At 39.9% G+C, this 20,043-nt stretch overlaps 1 long non-coding RNA gene and 1 pseudogene across 3 annotated transcripts in view; one reads left to right on the top strand and one right to left on the bottom strand.

Annotated features, from left to right (window-relative positions):
* The window catches only part of LOC125401565 (uncharacterized), a 59,511-nt gene that overhangs the window by 25,441 nt on the left and 14,027 nt on the right, over nt 1–20,043 (top strand). For all 3 annotated transcript variants that reach the window (XR_015738687.1, XR_015738689.1, XR_015738688.1), the window contains 2 exons: nt 6,402–6,562; nt 14,138–14,230. This is a non-coding gene — a long non-coding RNA (uncharacterized LOC125401565). The remainder of the gene's footprint in view (nt 1–6,401; nt 6,563–14,137; nt 14,231–20,043) is intronic.
* On the bottom strand, nt 8,794–9,030 carry LOC148121012 (small nuclear ribonucleoprotein F pseudogene; annotated as a pseudogene).

The following is a 20,043-nucleotide window of genomic DNA, read 5'->3' as shown; positions in this document are numbered from 1 at the left end:
TATAAATTTATTGACTGTTTGGGGGGGAGCAGGATGTATCAGAGAAAATACAGTCCTATATAAGGGCATGCAGTCACATACGGGCACAGAACAGATGCTGATGGCCCTCCATCCTTACCAGTACTCCAACTGCCCTTTAAAGACACCATGAGATTAAAGCGGGTGCTTTCAGGAGGATGCGGCTGAGCACAGTGTTAGGAGATGTAATTGGATGGTAGCCTGAAGCCTCTCATTGCAGGCTACCCTATGTTCCTGAGTAGTACTTCATCAATGGATCAGTCTTGATCACCATAGATTTTTCCCAGTGATGTTTGGAGTTAAAACTAGCCCAGGTTCATCATTGATCCATTTGTTCAGTCAATAACCTGCCCTGAACTCAAGGTCCATATGACACTCTAAGGTGACCTAGGTTTTTGCAACAGCTGTGCCCCTCAAATGTCAAGAGTAAGGCTTCATTGCTCAGCATGTGGACAAAAATCAAGTGAACTCAGGTCCCGGCCCCAGTCTTCTAAATTAGGAATAAAACTTCTAACTTGCCTGTATATACTCTGGACTTGTAACTATTTCAGACACATGGTAGAGGAGGTTGGAGATCTTCAAAAAATCTTCAAGTACATTCAAATTATCTAGGGCATACTTAAGAAAACCTGCTGTTCCTAAGCCTACATTTTCTCAGATAAGGTAGACTGAGATTCTAACTGAACCATGCTGGTTGATTGTTGGAAGACCCTAGTGCACCCTGCAGGGTCTTTGAGAGACATTAGCAACATGGAGGGTAATAGCAGCAGAGGGGCCTCAGGGCTGGGGGGACGTCATAGGAATCAATACTGAAAGGAAAGTATCTTGGGTCTGAAAGTCCGGTGCTTTGTGTTGCTCACATTGAATCGTTCCCTTTTTGGTTTAGAATGGATGAGCCAGCTCGCCTAATTGCTGCTCCAGCTTGCAAGGGTCACGGGCTGTAATATCTAGTGCTATATGAGGTCTTTTGTGGAGATAATGCATATCAAATAATTTAGACCATTTCTGTGTCTGATAAAATGGATTTTATGACAGAAACAGGACTGTCTAACCCTCGTCTCTACTGGGGCTAATCAGAGGGTATTAAGATACTTGGTCATTATGAGTAAGTATCCAAGTCACAAAATACTTTGCGAAACACACTGCAGCACATTTGCGTAAAGGGAGAGCAGTGAAATGTGTTCCTCCTAACAAGGTCTATGCGCTGTCCTCAGAAATCTTACAAACGTGCTGCCTCGCAGTTTTTGAACAGTAAACCCACGAGTGAGCATTAACAATATGCCCAAGCGCAGCTTTATATAACCACGATTGAACGTCTGCTGTCCAATTCCGTTCTGACTCTTACTTTTCTGAGGCAAGTTAACAAGGAAAAGGTTTTCAGGTAACCTAGATTTGCTGGTCTTATAAGTGCTTGTTACAGCTGTAGAGAAATAGAAGGAAGTGCCAGGTGGGAGGTGCACATTATCACCCATAAAAATGAGCACGAAAAGAGTCATTTTAGGCCTGCCTGTTGGATAAGAAGCAAAGAGACCCATCAAAACTTCAGTTCTGGAAATTCCCTAATTTTCTGGCCATCACAGACAGAAGAAATTCTCACTCCAAGACAAAATCTGGTTTGAGGTTGTTGCCTAGGTGACCCTGCATCTTAAGTAGTTGTTGGAAAAAAAAATCCTGGGCCTTTGAATTAGAAATTTCTTTTTCAAAGAATTTATCTGGTAGAAATATTTAGATATGACTATAAAGATGTGACTAGAATGACATCTGTCATAGCTCTTTTTCTAAGAGTTCATAGTTGTAAACAATAGAAATAAATACTGATAAAACAGTACACGAATAAATAACTTCATAACCGCCAAAGGAATACTATACAGTCCTTAAAAAGAAAGACCTATATATAGGTTATTGATATGGAAATTATTAAGTGGTAAGTTAAAAAGATTTTACAATAACACATATGAGTTATAAGACAAACAAAACAGAATATAAACAGGAAGTTCAATTTTAATTATTGTCAAACAAAATATTGATATGTTACTTCTGAATGAAATAGAGCTATAGGGACCTTTTGTAGTCAAATAAGTGTCTTAATGTATAATTTATTTACTAATTAGTTTTAACACAAAAGACTATGTTTTAAAGATTCTGGTATGTTAGCAGTCCTAATCATTCTAATGTCTTTTTCCTGTCTGTGACTTACAAATCAGTCACCTGAGATTCAAAGATTGACAAATTAACTGTTCAGAAAGCTAGAGAAATAGATAGCGAATCCACACTAGAAACTCAAAAGAGCAAAAACCTGCTTGGTTATCTCTTCCTTCTGAATCTCGCCCAGCAAGAACTTTCTGAGTCTCTGGGGTTGTGCCAAGGAGTCAGAGGAAGTAGCAAGATTAGTATCAACAGACAAGAAAGCTCAGCCCGAAACTGAGAAAGAAGAAACTGCACTGTGAACGCTCCTTCCAAATTAATAATCTGGCAGTTAATTTCTGAACTAATTCTAATTTGTGCATGGCACCTTCTGTCAGAGCCATCAACATGAGTTGCTTTGATTTCACGCTGGCCTGCTAGCTGGAAAAGCTGGCTTGGGTCCAGGTGCTCTCCCTGCTAGCACAGGCTGCCCTCAGTTTGGGCTCTGCACCCGAAACCACTGGGTCATTTCATGAGCAACTGCAGGTGGCTATTTATAAATGTGATTCCTACTTAGCAAGAGGAACCCTTGCCCCGCCTCCAGTCCTGAAACCTTCTGCTGATAGCCAAGCTTCAAATAATACATATAGTGCAGAAATGGATTCAGTACAACTTCAAAAGTCCCCCTAATCTATAACAGTCTCAAACTTGTACAGTACCCAAGTTTATAGAATCAATATCAGTGTCTGTTTAAAAGTCCAAAGTTCAAAGTCACTCCTGAGATTCATGCAGCCTCTTAACTTTCAGATCCTTTTATAATCAAAGAGCAGATCACGTATTTCTACATACAATGTCACAAGATATACATTACCATTCCAAAACTTGCTTAAATCACAAATAGAAGTCTACAGGAGTAAGGAAGTGAGGGATGAGGGTCTTAGAAATTAGGCATTTGTAATTTAGGAACTGTGGTCTACCAGCAGCTTATAGGACATGGGGGAAAACATCGGCAATGGTACCTGGGCCTACCCCCCTATAAAATACCCACCCTGCCAAAGACATTCCCTTGACCAACCTTGGAAGCAGTTAATGAAAATAGTTGCTTGTCAGAAAAGGTGCCTAGGGTGACAAGATAGGATTTTATGTGAATTAACTTGAAAATGTTGAAAATCCAAACCTTGGATTCTTTTTTTTCAGAACATGTGCCATTAATTCTCATATCTTTTGAAAGCCCTTTGTCTTTTTTCTTGGTTAAGAAAACCTAGTTATTAACAGAAAAGAAAGGCCCAAGGATGCCCAACCTAACCTAATCATCTGTTGTGGTGGTGTGACTAGGTATGTCCTCCGTAGACTTATGTGTTTGAATGCTTGGCCCATAGGGAGTAACACTATTAGGAGGCATGGCCTTGCTGGGGGAAGGGTGGCACTCTGGGGCAGACTTTGAGGTATCATATACACCCAAGCTCTCCCCAGTACACAGTTGCTTCTGCTGCCTGTGGATCAAGATGCAAAACCCTTGGCTCCATCTCCAGAACCATGTCTACCTGGACCCCACCATGAAAATGGTCTAAACCTCTGCAAACTGCAAACCAGTCTCAGTGAAATGTTTTCCTTTTTATGAATTGTCATGGCCATGGTGTCTCTTTACATCAATAAAAACCCAAACTAAGACAGAAGTTGGAACCAGGAGTAGGGTTTTGATGTAATAGTCCTGATCATACTTAGAAGAATGTGAATTTTGGATTCAGAATACAGTGGAATGCTTTAAGTATTGCTTAATGGGCCACACTAGTAAGAACATGGAAGACAGTGGGGCTCATGGTGATTTGAGTTGTGTTGGCCTGGTTCATGAGGTTTGAGAGGAAAAGAATATTAATACATGGCCTATAGACTATTCCTGTGATATTTTGATGAAGAATGTGGCTGGTTTTTGCCCTCATCCCAAATGTCTGCCTGAGGGTAGAAAAGCCTAGAATAGACTCTGTTTTGTGATAATTAGTGTTAATTCTAGTAAAGATTTACAATGAAAAGGAGCAAGTTAATAAGTAAAAACAAAAAATGTACAATTTGAGAAGAAAAGGAGTACCGGGAAATGAAGTGCAGCGAAGTCCTGTGTTCAAGGAGATAAACCAATTAAAGAAAAGCCTGAAGTTAAATGGAATAAAGGGAGTGATATTACTAGAGCAAGATCCCACCCCAATAAGCTTTCAACTTGTGAAAAGAAATTAAAGGACAGTTTAGGTCCAAGAGTGGTGATATATGCTATTAATCCCAGCACTCAGGAGACAGAGATCTTTGAGTTCAAGGCCAGCCTGGACTACAGAACAAATTCCAGGGCAGCTTAGCTTGGGCAGTGAAAGAAACCATAGAAAAGAGAAAGATAGTAAAGATATAACTAAATGAGGGAGCAATGCTCTAGTCCCAGCAAGCCACAGAACTTTGCAGTTTTGCCCTCGTGGTCCTGGATTTAGAGTGAAAGATACAATAAAGGGGTTATAGAATTTCTCTCTATGACTAGGGAAAGCTGCTGGTGTCAGGCATGTATCAGGGATGACCATGGATGGAGGCCAAGAGAGACAACCAGGTGAAGCAGTGACGCGAAGGCCTGAAAATTGGCTTTGGAGACCACAAGATGCTGAAGATGCCAGAATGGGACACCTGCCAGGGAACGCTGATAAAAGGGAGAAGAACCAGGCCAAGGGAAAGAAGTGTGCTTCAATCAACAAAGGTGGAAGGAATTGGAGATGTGAAGACAGCTTTGACATCAGACATTGGGATGCAGAGTTTGAAGTTTGCCCAACTGGTTTTTGGTCTCACTTTGACCAAACACTTCCTCACTATGCAGCCTTTCCTCTGTTTTGGAATGGTAATAGATATCCTGTGACACTGTATGTATGTTGGAATATGTGATCTGCTCTTTGAATATAAAAAGGTTTTAAAGTTAAGAGATTGCATGCATTTCAGGAGTGACTTTGAACTTCAGACTTTTAAATAGACACTGATATTGAATCTATAAGCTTGAACATTGTACAAGTTTGAGACTGTTATAGATTAGGGGGATTTTCGAAGTTGTACTGAATCCACTTCTGCATTATATTATACGTATACTGGCATATCACTGTATATCATTGAAAGAAGTCAGGGCACTAACTCATGTAGGGCAGGAACCCGCAGGCAGGAGCAGAGGCAGAGGCCATAGAAGGGCACCACTTACTAGTTTGCTCCTATAACTTTCTCAGTCAGTTTTCTTACAGAATCTAGGATGATTCCCAGGAATGGTACCACCCACTTTGGGTTGGCCCTCCCTTGTCAATCACCAATTAATAAATGCCCCACACCCTTGTCTACAGCCTGATCTCTGGAAGCATTTTCTCAACTGAGGAATGATTCCTAACTAAGACTTCAGTTTATATAGAGTTAACGTAATTGTTCAGTACAATCTTAAAATAAATGTTTTAAGGAAAGCTCCTGGTTGTGCTAAGAGTCAGAATCAAATACCGATACTGTCTGTCTCTACAAAAGTCTTGTCCCTGGTAAGGGAACACTCTTCTATTGCTGGTCAGATTGCAAACTGGTATAGTTGCTTTGGATATCAGTATGGTGATTTCTCAGAAAATTAGATAACAACCTACCTCCAGACCCAGCAATACCACTTTTGGGTATATGTTCAAAGGATGTTCAATCATACTACAAGGACATGTGCTCAACTATGTTCATAGCAGCATTGTTTCTCATAGCCAGAACCTGGAAACAACATAAATGTTCCTCGACTGAAGAATGGATGAGGAAAATGTGGTACATTTACACAATGGAGTACTACACAGCAGAATAAATTAATGACATCTTGAAATTTTCAGCCAAATGTATGGATCTAGAAAACATCATATTGAGTGATGTAACCCAGACCCAGAAAGACAAATATCACATGTACTCACTTATAAGTGGCATTTAAACATAAAGCAAAGAAAAACCAGCCTACAATTTACAACCTCAGAGAACCTAGACAACAGCGAGAACCCTAGGAAAGACTTATGTGGACCTAATCTACATGGGAAGTAGAAAAAGACAAGATCTTCTGAGTAAATTGGGAGCATGGGGACCATGGGAAAGGGTTGAAGGGGTGGGGAGAGGAAGAGAGGAGGGGAGCAGAGTAAAATATATAGCTCAATAAAATCAATAAAAAATTAAAATAGAGGTCTTGCCCCTGGAATTTTGAGTTCTACACATATGCTGCAATTCTTTCCAAATCTTCCCTCTAGGAATGTGATACCCTGTTGGGTACCTGGGGATGACTCTGACATAAAGACCTCTCTGATTCCCACTATGATTTTATGAAGACTCTTTCCTGATAGGCCTTTGGGGAAGTGCAAGTTTTTTCGTGAAAGTAGAAACACATCAAGTGAATCAAGGACTGTAAAAGGTAATTACATTTTTAAAAAATATTGTTCCATGTCTACATTCCATAAGATGTTAGTAAACACAAAATAGATTAAAAGACGGGCATCTGGGGAAAGTAGGTTGGCAGGTCATTTGTTTTCGATTGTTTGCTATTGCTTTTGATTTTATTGTTTTCCTCCAGAATTCTCTGGTTTGAGAAGTCAATATACCTTGTACATCTTCAGTTAATACTTAATGCCTTCTAGTTTCTCTGACTTTATTATAACCTGTGAACATTTTATAATTCTAACATTTATCATCACACAGAGCAAAACCAAAGTTGTATCAAGAATGTTATAAATTTAGAAAGTAATATTTTCTAGATATACAAGTAAAAAATGCTTGTTTTATTAAATACACTTGGAGTAGACATGATATGTAGTCTATCCATGGTGTCTCTGGAGCATCGTGTCCTCAAGTATCCAAATTATTATCTATAGAAGAAGAGGTGTAAAATCATGACCATGTCAAGAACATCATCTTCAGGTTAACCTCATTGAAACATTCAACCAATAATTACTGAGCTTCTGTTCTGAGCCAACACCACTTCAGGTGAATAACTAAAACAGCATCCCTCTTATTATTATAAATGAAAACTCACATTCCTGGAACATGAATTCATGCATTCATACTCATTTAACAAATACTGACTCACTTGTTACAGACACAGCTTAAAGAATGTTTGCATAGGCTGGTCACTTTACAAAGAATGAGGTTGGTAAGTGAGTTATACAAAAAATATTTAGAGATGAATGATACCTTTCAATAAAGATAATTTCTTTACTGATGGTAAAGGTGCTCAAGTTTCCATGCCCAGTGTGTTTGTGTGGACATCTGTAAAAGATTTGGTCCTTAGGTGGAGAAGGGTGAAAGTCTTAAAAAGTGAGATACACTCAGACATCACCAGAGATGTTTTTTTCACACAGTGAATGATAGTCAATACAGAAACTCATAACTGGTCAAAATACAGAGAAGAAGTATCTGTTCGGAGTTCAACTACAGCGATATATCTGTATCACACTCCATCCCAAGACTTGGGGACCATTCCAGAACAGTGATCGAAAAGACTATAAGAGGGAGATGTAAGAACGGACTACCTATATTTCTACAGTGTTTTCTGGATACTAGGAAACCTCTAGACTTGTAAATTCACAGCAGGTATGGTACCCTACACAAGCCTTGCACAAGATCAAGCTAGTCAGGATTCTATGATGGAGGAGGGAAACACTTAAATGCCTCCCACCCTAACTGAGCAGTTATAGACAGTTGCTGACTTCTGGGGAAGGAAGAGTCACTTTTTACTAAAGGTATGGCTGTGCATAGGTCAATCATGCTCCACGAAGAGCTTCATATCTGGGGTTATAGAAGTAGTGCAAACTGGGAAGGGGGTGTTATGTTATGAAAAGGGTAGGAAAAGAGGTAGGCTTGGATCTGGAAGGAGTGAGAGTCGAAGACTGGGTGACTGTGATCAAAAGACATTGTATTAAATTCTCAAAAAATAAAAAAAAATTAAAATGCAAATAAAAGAATAAGTGGAGTATAGCAGAGACTCTATGATATTGCAGCTGGCACTCAGAGGGCATCATAGGATGCTATGTTCTATGTTCTATCAATATGCTATATTCTATCAATCCTTGCCTTCTTGGGATGAGGTAAACAGCTTCACCCTGTCAGGCACACCTGTCATGATGTGTGCCTCCTCACAGGTCCAACATCTTAGGCCAACTGAGTGTGAAAAGGAAACTCAAAGTATATGCTAGAGCAAACATGTTTTTCTGTCTACATTAGCAACTTTTATTTTTATTATTGTAGCACCTGTCTATATTAGGCATATTTTACAGTGATAAAAAAGACAAGGCTTAGATGCACAGATGTTGAATGTCTCAGGGCAGGAGGATCAGAGCTACAAGTTACAAGCAACTCCTACACAAAATCAAAGCTTCTTAAACTGATGATAATCTCCTACTTAAAAAAGCTCTAATGCATAAACATAAATATATAATATATTAATATATAGCACATATAGTTATATATTATACAATGAATATATATGAATATATATTATGTATATATTTCCCCAAAGATGCTATTCTCTCATTTCCTGATCTTCCTCTTCTTCTTTAGTGCCCCTAATATAAAGGACATTAATACACTTTAGTAGACCTTCACCTGGATGCCCAAAGCACAATCAATGTATTCTTCTATATTTGCAAGCTACATGTTCATGTAACCATCTACAGAGACCAGGAAGCTCTTATATTCCATTCACCATTTAAATTTCACCATCACTAGTTTTCCTGTCGATCTTTTGAGAAAAGACTTGGGATTAAAATATAAAATTATTGTGAACACCCACAAGCACTGATCCCTATTAGCTGACGATCCGCTACTGCTGGCCCCTCTACTAATACCTTTTTTTCTGAAATAGTTTCGCACAATATTTTTGATCATGTTTTCTCTCCTAGCACTCCTCCTAGATCCTTCCTACCTCCCTACTCACCCAACTTTATGTTCTCACTGTCTCTCTCACTTTTTCAAAAAACAAAACACACACAACAAAACAAAAACAAAAAACTATGAAAAACAGCAAAAAGCAAACAAAAAATTCCACAAAATGAAAATCAGAGAAGGTAAAAGATCAGTAAGACAAAAAAAAGTTCAAATGAAACCATAATGAAACAAATGTTCACAAAAATACCATTAAAGTCGTTTGTTTTGTGACAGTTGTGCTATATTCTATCCAGTGACACTCTATTGCGAAACATGGATTTTTTTTTTCTTTGCCAACAGGTATCAGCTAAAGACAGTTTTTTAGTGAGTAGTGGGACCCTATGTTCACTTCCTTCTCTCAGTGCTGGGACCTTTTCCGACTTGAACCTGTGTAGGATTTGCATTCTCCTATGCTCATATATTAGTGTCTCCCTTGGTCCCCATCAGAGAAGCCTCTTCTTGCAGTAGGTGGGAATTGACAAAGAGACTCAGAACTGGATGATGTGCAGAGAGTGGCAGATGTTTAATTGTACCATCCTAAATGACATATTGCCACCAAACTCATTTTCTCAAGACTTGGGAATCTATAATGATGACAGAAGGAAAAGATTGTATGAGCTAGAGGTGGTGGAAGATTCTAAGGGAACAATGTCTTCTTGACACAGCATGGACATTGTACAGATGAACTTACAGAGAAGGTGTTATTCTCTCATAAGGCAATCCATTGCACATGCAAGCACTGTCTGGAGTTCATTGTGTTGCCCTGAGGGATTGCAATTCTGAGAATTACTATAACATCATGATCTTATCTATTTGGTATTTCACTCGAGAAGAGAAAAGAAGAAAAGAAACGGAAAGGATAGGAAAGCAAAGGGAAAGGAAAAAGAAAACCAAGTGTGCATCTAACACAGACTCTTGGCTCCTCACACCTGCATACTTCATAAGTAAGACGCATGAAATAAGGGGGCATCCTTTAGACAGGGTGCTAAGCAAAGATCGGGCAAAGAGATGGGCTCCATTAAGCACAATATGAGAAAGACAATGTGTGTTTATGCTTCGGCTATGTCACTAGAATGACAGTTTCCAGGGGGCAGATGATGTGCATTTGACTGTATTCATGGCTGTACCCCCAGTGCTTAAAGTCATGCCTGGTCCCGAGGAAGAATTGGATGTTTTCAGGGAGTAAATGTGTGACCAGTATGGACAGCCTTGGCCTTCTTCTGCAGTGTTTCGAGACACAGAACACCACCACAGAAACTGAGTAAATCTTAGGTGAAAGAGAATAAATATCCTTTATAGATGAAGTTAATGGGTTTGAGAAGAAAAACTGCCTTACTGCCTGTGGGTGAGAGAAAAAGAAGCATTCTTAATACCTGGGTTATGAGTCTGTATTAAAAAATAATTTCCTCTGGATGCTTGGTTTCATTTGGACCCGTCATACCAAATATAGTAAATGAATTATGCTAAAAAATAAGTTCCAAACCAAATAAATGTACATACACCTGCAGGCATTCCAATTGGATTTTTTTAAAACTCAAAAAAGTAATTACGCCATTATCTATTACGGAACCTAGTGAGCTGTGAAGAGATAGTGGCGCCCGTGTCTACTGTTACTAAGCCATTTTTTTTCTTGCTAAGAACTAATATGTCAGAAAAGTAGCCAAGAATAAAAAACATTAGAAATATTGAGATTAATAGCTATTATGGTCTCACAGCAGAAACGGAGAAACAGATATATTGATGAAAAGTTAAACCTGAGCCAACTGTCATCTTGTGCTCAGATTCCAGAAATTACTCTAACTTTAGAAATGTGTTTATGAATTATATTTTATATGGGCAGGAATACCAGCAGCCTCATACAACTCCCCCCACTTCACACCCTTCACTTCCACCACCTGAGCTTACAGATACTGAAGGAATGATTGATTTTTAAGGTTCCTGGTCCAAGCCTTATAACCACACACATAAAATACACCAAAGACACAACTTTATTTAGTTCATTCAGTTTATACTTTCCTTTTCCTTTCAACTTTTCCTTTGTGGGATCTTAGGAGGAAGGTGGGAATTCCCTTCATGTGATTAGTCATCTAACCTACAACCTAACACTTAAAAATTAGTGACTGTTACCTAGGGAAAAATGTGCTTAGGGCTCCATCGTCACCTCTAGCAGTTCATCCATCGAAGATGACATCAGATGCCAACATTCAGCTTCCATCTGCGTGGGTCCACCCGTATGTGCCCCACACACCGGTACTCACATATATAAACACATATGCAAACACACAAATGAATAAGCCAATTCTTAAAAAGTTAAAAAGAAAGGAAAAATTCTCAGAGTGAGCAGAACTGAAATTGGGGAAACTAGTTTGGTACTACCTGGCCACAATGTAATCCATAGGAGAAGACCTCAGAGAAGGAACTCAAGAGTCTAGCCAGGCTACTGTACCCCAGGAAAATGTGGTGAAGCAATTGCTTTGAACAGTCTGAGTCATAGTGAAGATTTTGGTAACTAAAATAATGTCTGTACCCTAAGAATAAAGACTTATTTTGAATTCCATAGAAATGAAACTGCAAAAAGTATTATCAGTGTGTCTAGAGGTACTACAGTTTATTCTTGGAAGATCTATTGTAATTAAGGTATTGATGTCCTAATATTGGGATATGTTATTGAAGTTATGGCAGATTCAGCCCACTAAGAAGTCTTTGGGATGCTAGGGGTGACCTCTCAACAGGCTGGTCTCTCAAAATGGTTGGAATAAATGTCTGATGTTGGTCCCAGCTAATCTTCTCTCTGTATTCCTTCCCCAAAGACCTACCATTGCTTCCCAACATGCTAAGATTCAGCTTAGAATACCAGCATCATGTCTGAGATATACTAACATTTTGAGCAGAATAAACTTGTTTCTTCCTAAGTAAGAAACCTAAGATGTTTTATAATAGCAACACAAAACTGATTAAAATATAGATCCCTCCAGAAAGATTACCAATAATAACCTTTATTAGCTAATCAAGCTCACCATTAATCAGGCAACAACTTTGAAGTAACAATATAATTGCCTGAATTTCCTCTGCGTGAGGTATGTTCTACTCTTTAAGGGTTCACTGAGAAGACAGATACAAGTATTACCTGTCTCATCTAAAGATCTGTCCCATGAAGTGCATTCTTGGAGCTGGTAGGAGTTAATGTTCTCTACGTCACAGGTATGGTTATACTACATGTTACTGTAGACTGTTTGCCGGTGTTAAAACTCAGTGAGTTTCTTGAAATCCTTTGTTCTGCTATAGCAGAAAATAACAGTAAGTAATTTATAAAGAAAAGAACCTTATTCCTCACAACTAAGAACTGGCAAGGCCCAAGGTCAAGTTATCAGCAGGTTTGCTTGTAGTCAGGTTAGCTTACAGGCAGGTTTGCCTATGGGGTAAAGCTATAGTCTATGGAGGAGAGGAACACTGCATCCCTCATGTGGGAGAGGATGTAAGAGCAAGAAACCTGGATGCTTTATGAGGCCCTTTAAAAACTTCCTACTCTATAAACAAGGTAGGAGCCACCATGGCTTAACTGCCTCTTAAGGGCTTTATTTCTCAATGATATCATATGGGCAATATCTGAATTTTGAAGAGCTTTGTACAAGTCATGGCAGCAACCAATGGTTGCCCATGATTGGCAAAGAAGGAAGAACCGGCAGAGTCTTCCCAGGGCCGCGCAGCACATGAAGAATGCTGTCCGTGCTAACGAAGTACAAACTCCCAGATTCGCTTTTCACTGCTTGGGGAACTTAAACTAATCATGCTGCCTCTAAAAGCATTAGCATTTACAGGTGGTTGTAAGGTTTACCTGAGATAGGTATTCGCAGCAGCTTCATAAACAGTGTGGTTGTGATTGCAGGGCCGGCTCCATCAAGTCCTATTACCTCTTTATACTACTATGCAAAGGGGATCATCTATCAAACCCAGCAATTATTGCTAATCTGCTTGGTGCCAAAGCTGTGTTAAATTTGAGCAATATTGCACCGAGGACATTAGAGTCCCACACTTAAGAGCGCACAGCCTTGTGAGAAAGGCAGATAAGTAAGCCCCCAAATTAAAACACAGGAGGAGCCATGCTTTACGTGAGGCATGCCTAGCATATTACAGAAACATAGAGTCTGCCACGCCAGCAGAAGTGGCACAATAAAGACCGTAAGAGGAGGGAGCTCAAGTGAGAAGGTTAGAGACCTAGCGCCTTGGCACTGATTGGGCATCGAGTTGACGTTCATTAAAACATACTAAGAGGGGTGGGAGGGCCAAGCAGTGAGGAGGGCGAGCTACCATGCTGCCAAATAAATCGAGACCTCACAAGTTTCAATATGAAGGGTGTCTTAGCTAGGATTATTGCTGCTATGATGGAACACCATAACCAAAACGACTTGTGGAGGAACGGGTTTATTCAGCTTTCACTTCCACACGGCGATTCGTCACTGAAGGAAGTCAGGACAGGAACTCAACCAGGGCAGGAAACGGGAGCAAGGAGCTGACGCATAAGCCTTGGAGCAGTGCTGCCTACTAGCTTGCTTCCATGACTCAGTGCAGCCTACATTCTTACAAAACTCAGGACTACCAGCCCAGGGACAGCAGCACTCACCATAGGCTGGACCCTCCCACAGCACTCACGAGCTAAGAAAATGCCTTACAGCTGGATCATCTGGAGGCATTTCCTGAATTGAGATTCCTTCCTTTCAGAGACTATAGCTTGTGTCATGTGGACATCAGATTTGGCAGAAAAAAAAGGGGGGGGGATTTGAAGCAGAGAGAGAAGGCTCTGGAAGAGGTGGTATATTTTACCATCTCCACAGTCTGCAAGCTCTCAGCAGTGATATTGAATTCAGAGGTTAACTTGAAGTTTGTACAAAATAGAGGAATGTAGGGAAGGGTCCCATGAGCTGTTCACTACTCCTCATTGAGCACCCCAACCTTTTATATGTCTACACGGAGTGAATAACAGTCTCCCTAGAGTTCACACTACCTCTCTCTATTTACTTGGCTGGACTGCAACTAGCATTTCAGGCAACATCATTTTATTTATTTTCAGTATATGAACCTGATGCTGGGGCCAATAATAATTCATGGATCAGAAATATTAGAAGCTTCAAAGAAGTCAAGATGTAGATGGGACAGCTACAAAGTATGTATTCTTTTTTTAATATTCTTATGGTTTATTTAACTTTTATTTTATGTGCATTGGTGTGAAGGTGTCAGATTCCCTACAACTGGATCTTCAGACAGTTGTAAGCTGCCATGTGGGTGCTGGGAATTGAACCCGGGTCCTCTGGAAGAGCAGAGTCAGTGCTCTTAACCACTGAGTCATCTCTCCAGCCCACAAAGTATGTATTCTTTGTACTTGGATAACTAGAATTGCAATGATACATGGTAAATTATTAATGGTGCTTAATCCAGTCAATGTGTTTAGTAACATTTTCATTACTATACTGTGTTTAATTTTTACTTGTAAGTTTGCTTCTTTGTGGCTGTGATAGGACACTGACTGAATCCAAGTTGTGGAGGGATAGAGCTTTTTGGGGTTCCAGGTTACAGTTCACAGTTGAGAAAAGTCAAGGTAGAAAGAAACACAAGGCAGGAGGCTGGAGGCAGGAACTCAATCCGAGACCATGTCAGATTACAGTTGACTGATTTGTGTCCATGGGTCACTAACGTAGCTTCTTATAGAATTCAGTGCAGTGGGCTCAGAGATGACAATGCTTAAACTTCACTGGGTTCTCCTCCATTAGCTAGCTATTAAGAGAATGCCCTACAGCCATGTCCATGAGTGAGTCTGAAGGAGGTCATTTCTCAGCCAAGGATTTGATTGTTTATATATGTAAAATTGACACCAAGATTAGCCTTGGAAATCTTGGAATTCTACATACTGAGTATATGTTGCTTAGTAATTGAACAAGGCCAGAACATGTTGCTTTTTTTGATTTTTCTCTAAGGTGCAAGTGTGATCTTAATCTACCCAGGACAATTAAAACTTCTTAGGAGGTTGAGCTTCTGCTTAGTAAATAGTCCTTGTTCCCAGTTCCTAATAATTCTTTACTATGATGTAAGTTATTCAACACAATTTGTAATACCATTTTCTTAACACTTTAGCCTCATTCCCAGCTATCAAATATGGGAAGCAACGTGTTTGATAAGCTAGCTCCTTAGAATGAAAAGCAGCATCCTCCTAGATACATCAGTTTACCCACTTTTTTGGGGAGCTGAACTTTGTGGGTGAAAAGATCTACAGATAAGCTAATCCTAGGTGTAATAGTGAGCTCAGGGTCCTTTCTTTCCATTCCCCAAAGGATAAGCTAATGAGAAAGACAGTCACACACTACTGCCTTGAATGGACTCTAATATCCTGTTTGTGGGAATGTCTGAGTATCACTTGTCGACCTTGTGATTTTGCAGACTGATTCTAGTACTTTATAGTGAAGTGGTAGTGTATTTTGGTCAAAGACCAGGAAGAAAGTGGGGTGGTATTGTGTCTGTCTTTTCTTTTTTATCCTCATTTTCTTTCTATTCTTCCCCCTGAATCCACTGTCTTCCTGATCTGTCTCTGAAACTAAATCATGATAAAAGATTAAAAACTATTCCGTGTTACGAAACTATGGAAAAGGAGCTTGTGGGCTGGTTTTAACTTCCACTTCATCATCCCCACTCCCAGGGACATTACCCGGCTGTGCTGTGAGGTCACTGTAAACACATGGTACTTCGTTCCCAGTATAGCCTTGTGAGCATGAAATTAATTTGATAGTTGATTTTCTCCCATTTAATGATGACTTAGTGAGTGTTTGGGTAGAGACTAGATAACATTGTGATGGTTCAGGTTAACATGTTTTAATGTCCCAGATCACTTCCAGTTACCTTCCTTTCATATGAAATATTCTTTAAGATATTGGGCTTCCTTACTGCTCACTGCTGCCACCATCTTCCCAAGGCCTCCACAAAGCCCCATGGAGAGTGGTTGAGACTCACGGCAACAAGGCCATACTTGGCCTTTTACAATACCTTTGAATGTTAAAGATTTCACATTCATTCCTGCTAATGACTGGGGAAGAGAGGCTTTCATTTTAGTCTCCTTTCCTCTTCTGAAAGACTGTGTGGATGTCACCTTTCAGGGGAGTTCGGGGCTCTCAGCGCTTCATCCCACATCAAAACCCATCCCTGGGATTTCCACCTTCAAACAAGTGAAACAATGCTTCCTCACAGGGGGGCTGCTGTCAAAGGCGAGTGGACTTACCCACATATGCCAACTATTCAGATAAGGTTGCCTACTCAGAGGAAATTAGTGGCTCATAGAGAATTCTTTCCAGTGGGGGACCACTTAACCCTCCATCCCACCTTTCTCCAGCATTCTTAGAGTCTAGGGAACTCACCCCATGCGCTCACACGGGCAGAAAGTGTGCATCCAGAGGACATGCCTCAGCATGCGGTAACCGAAGTATTTTGATTGCTTTCATTTTGACCCCTCCAGATAAAGGGGAGCTTCCTCACAAATCAGCCCCACTTTCTGTTTAAATTTGAGGATCACAGGCTTCCCCCTCTGTAAGCCCTTCACTTTAACATTTGACTAAAAGAAAAAATGGACAGTGATAGATGTTTTTCTTAAAAAAAAAAAAAACAAAAAACGGAAAAGAGAAGAGGGGGAGAGGAGAAAAAAGTATTTCCATTAGCAATTTTGGGAAGAAATTGCTCCACATTGTTGCTCTGACAAGGAATTTTCCCAGCATGTGCGTATCTTAAAAGTACTGCAAAACAATGTCTTAAAATGAACTGATTAGTATGCATGCTCTGTGGTCACATTTAAGTTCTATTTATAAAATCTATTCTGTTCCAGGCTCAGACAAACAAAACTGAGATGCAGCTGTGTAACACATTGATAATTTTCATTAGTTCTAAAAGCCTCAATAGAATTTGCAATTTTATTCATTACATCTAAATAATCCTGGAAAACCCATTGTGAAGATGACCTTTCACTTTTTCCCCTTTACCCTCTGTGTGACTTGGCTGTGTGTGTGTGTGTGTGTGTGTGTGTGTGTGTGTGTGTGTGTTAGGAAAGGTTGAGCAGGGGGAAGAGATTTCTACAAGAATGGGAGCAAGAAGAAAAATAAAAAATGAGGCATAAAAGAATCAAGATCCCCCATGTAGATTCTACCTCCATTCAAGCTTGGGGAGTCCTGCCATCATTCCTAAAATGTGTACAAGCTCATATTTCTGAAATCACTGTGTGATGCTTTGGAAAATGTGGTTTGTGGTCTAATTTGCTGGGAAGCAGTTTAGGCTTGGATATGAAAGGATGAGGGTTCTCCCAGATAGAGAGTTGAAAGGCAGGTCCGGGAGAAATAAAGGTTGCTGATTCGCTCAACTTGAACTTGTTCTTGAAAAGCAAAACAGATTCAATTTTAGAGGGAACTTTTTGGGTGAGTGTTTTCTGCATGGGGACCCTAAAAACAATTAAAATGAAAACAGTCACATCTCAGGATTCTGGCAGTCAGCCAGTAAAAACACAGAGCCATCTTTAGACAATTAAGATAACAAAAATAAAATAAGAGTCATAATAGGAAGTGTGAAAAATAAAGACAAACACTTGCAATTTAGCAGCTATTGAGGTGGTCCCTTAATTGTGCCCAGGCAATTACAAAGATAAAACCTAAGGTGTAAAAGATATGGGGTACCTGTCTTATATAAATAAACATGTGTGGACTCAAATACTCACACTTTACACTTGAGCCCTTATCTGATAATTGCTATTTGGGGGCTGAAGCTAACAAAAGTTATGAATTACCCATCATGTACATACTAGCTTGAAGGTTCTATTTCCCTAGATCTAGCTGGCCAGGATCTTAGGAAGCAACTCTTTTTGGTGTCTCTGAACGGTAGAAATGGATGGCGATAAGGATAAATTCTGGGACTACTCAGATGAGCATCGTTAGCAAGGCCCCCAAAACACTCAGAACTTGCCATAGGACAATGTTAATTATTAGTTCCAAAGACTAGGCAGCATCAAGAAATTTATATTAATGAAACAGTGGAAGGCTTTCATGGTCCTTTAATTTTAACATGACATCTTTTTAAAATTTGTGTTCTTGAGAATAAACTTTGGGAAATTCTGTTTCATCAAAATAAATATTTTATCAACCAGTGGTAAGAACAGAAATTAAAATTCAGAAAAGGCAAAGATATCTGTAGAATTGTTCACACTGAATTGAGTTGGAGAGAGTGTTTTATATAAGCCAGAGGGGATCCTCTGATAGACCTGTGGCTAGCAAGGAACTCAGAGAGATAAAATATCCAAGCAAGAAATAAAAGGGAAAAAGAAGGAACCCCATACTCTGGGACATTTGAAATTTGCCCAAGCTAAATCCTTAGGTAGTACCACTTAAGACAGAGATTTGTCACCAATCTGGAAATGTTCTAGAGCATTGCTGGTTGAGAAAACCTGATTCCTATTCCATGTTAGGTAAAGACTAACGAATCATGCGAAATCTCATTTTCCTTCAAACCCACGTGAGCCATTAATCTTTATTTGCTTTTATTGAAAATAGATTCTTTTCTCACATAACACATCCTGCTTATGGTTTACTCATCCTTTTCTCCTCCCATTTTCTCCCCATTCTCCGCTCCCATCTATATTGACTCCCTTTCTCTCATCAGAAATGACAAGGCTTCTAAGAGATAATAAAGTTTAACAAAATGAAACAAAAGCTCAAGCAAAACTGCCACATTGGACTTGGACAAAATGAACTGAAGGAAGAGGGCCCTCTAAAGAGGCACAAGAACTAGAGATCCACTCATTTGGATACTCAGGAATTACATAGAAACACTGACTTGGAAGTCATAAAAGATATGCAAGGGACCTGGGCCAGACCTATGTAAGCATGTGCATGTGACTTCATTCTTTGTGAGTTCCTATGAGCTTTGATCACACTGCTTTAGAGGGTCTTGGTTTTTTGGCATTCTCCAGTCCCTCTGGCTCTTAAGCTCTTTCTGTCTCTTCTTCCATGGGGCTCTCTGTGCTCTGAGGGGAGAGAGTTGATGGAGACATACCCTTTAGATTTGACTGTTGCAAGGTCACTCTACGCAAAATGTGGGTCTCTGTATTTGTTCTGATCTGTTGCAGGAGGGAAAGTCTCCAGTGATTAGCCATTGATTCTTAAAAGACTGGCCAGTCAACACAATTTGAAGAATTTGAAGCAATAAGATGCTACCGCAGATGACATATTTTGGGAAATGTCATTATATCTGAGTGTGAAAAGCATATTTAGTAAAACCCTTAGGCCTTTGTGTACAAAGAACAATCGGAACAGAAGTCATCTCCCTGACATACAAGAACATCAACCACAAAGGAGAGACTTTCAACCATTTTGCCTCCATGAAGATTCCCAGACGAAGAACCCTTGTACAGGAGGAACTCTATTCAGAACATAGCACAAAAATTCTCACATATATAGATGTCCTAAAATAACTCTTTGCAGTTGATGTCACATTATCACCATAGTAAGGTTATATTTGGAAATGTTATAAGCAACAGTTGCAGCTATAGGGCCTAGATCATAGGGCCTTTCTTAGAGCTTCTGTTGCTGCAACAAAACATCATGACGAAAAAGCAAGTTGGGAAGAAAAGGATTTATTAGGCTGACACTTCTTCCTTGCTGTTAGTCACTGAAGGAAGCTAGCGCAAGAGCTCAAAACAGGGCAGGATCCCAGAGGCAAGGAATGGTGCAGGGGCCATGGAGAGGAGCTGCTTACTAGCTTGCTCCCCTGGCTTGTTCAGTCTGGTTTCTTGTAGAACTTAGGACTACTAGTACCACGATGGCACCACCCACAGTTGCTGGGTCCTCACCCGTTGGTCACTAAATGAGAAAATGCCCTATGGCTGGATCTCATGGAGGCATTTTCCCAGCTGTGGCTTCTTCCTCTCTGATGTCTCTAGCTTGTGTCAAGTTGACAGAA

Source organism: Myodes glareolus, chromosome 9 (assembly GCF_982192425.1).
Source record: "Myodes glareolus chromosome 9, mMyoGla1.1, whole genome shotgun sequence".
NCBI classification, from domain to species: domain Eukaryota; kingdom Metazoa; phylum Chordata; class Mammalia; order Rodentia; family Cricetidae; genus Myodes; species Myodes glareolus.
Note: the sequence above shows the minus strand (reverse complement) of the source record. Positions and strands in the feature narration are given on the sequence as shown.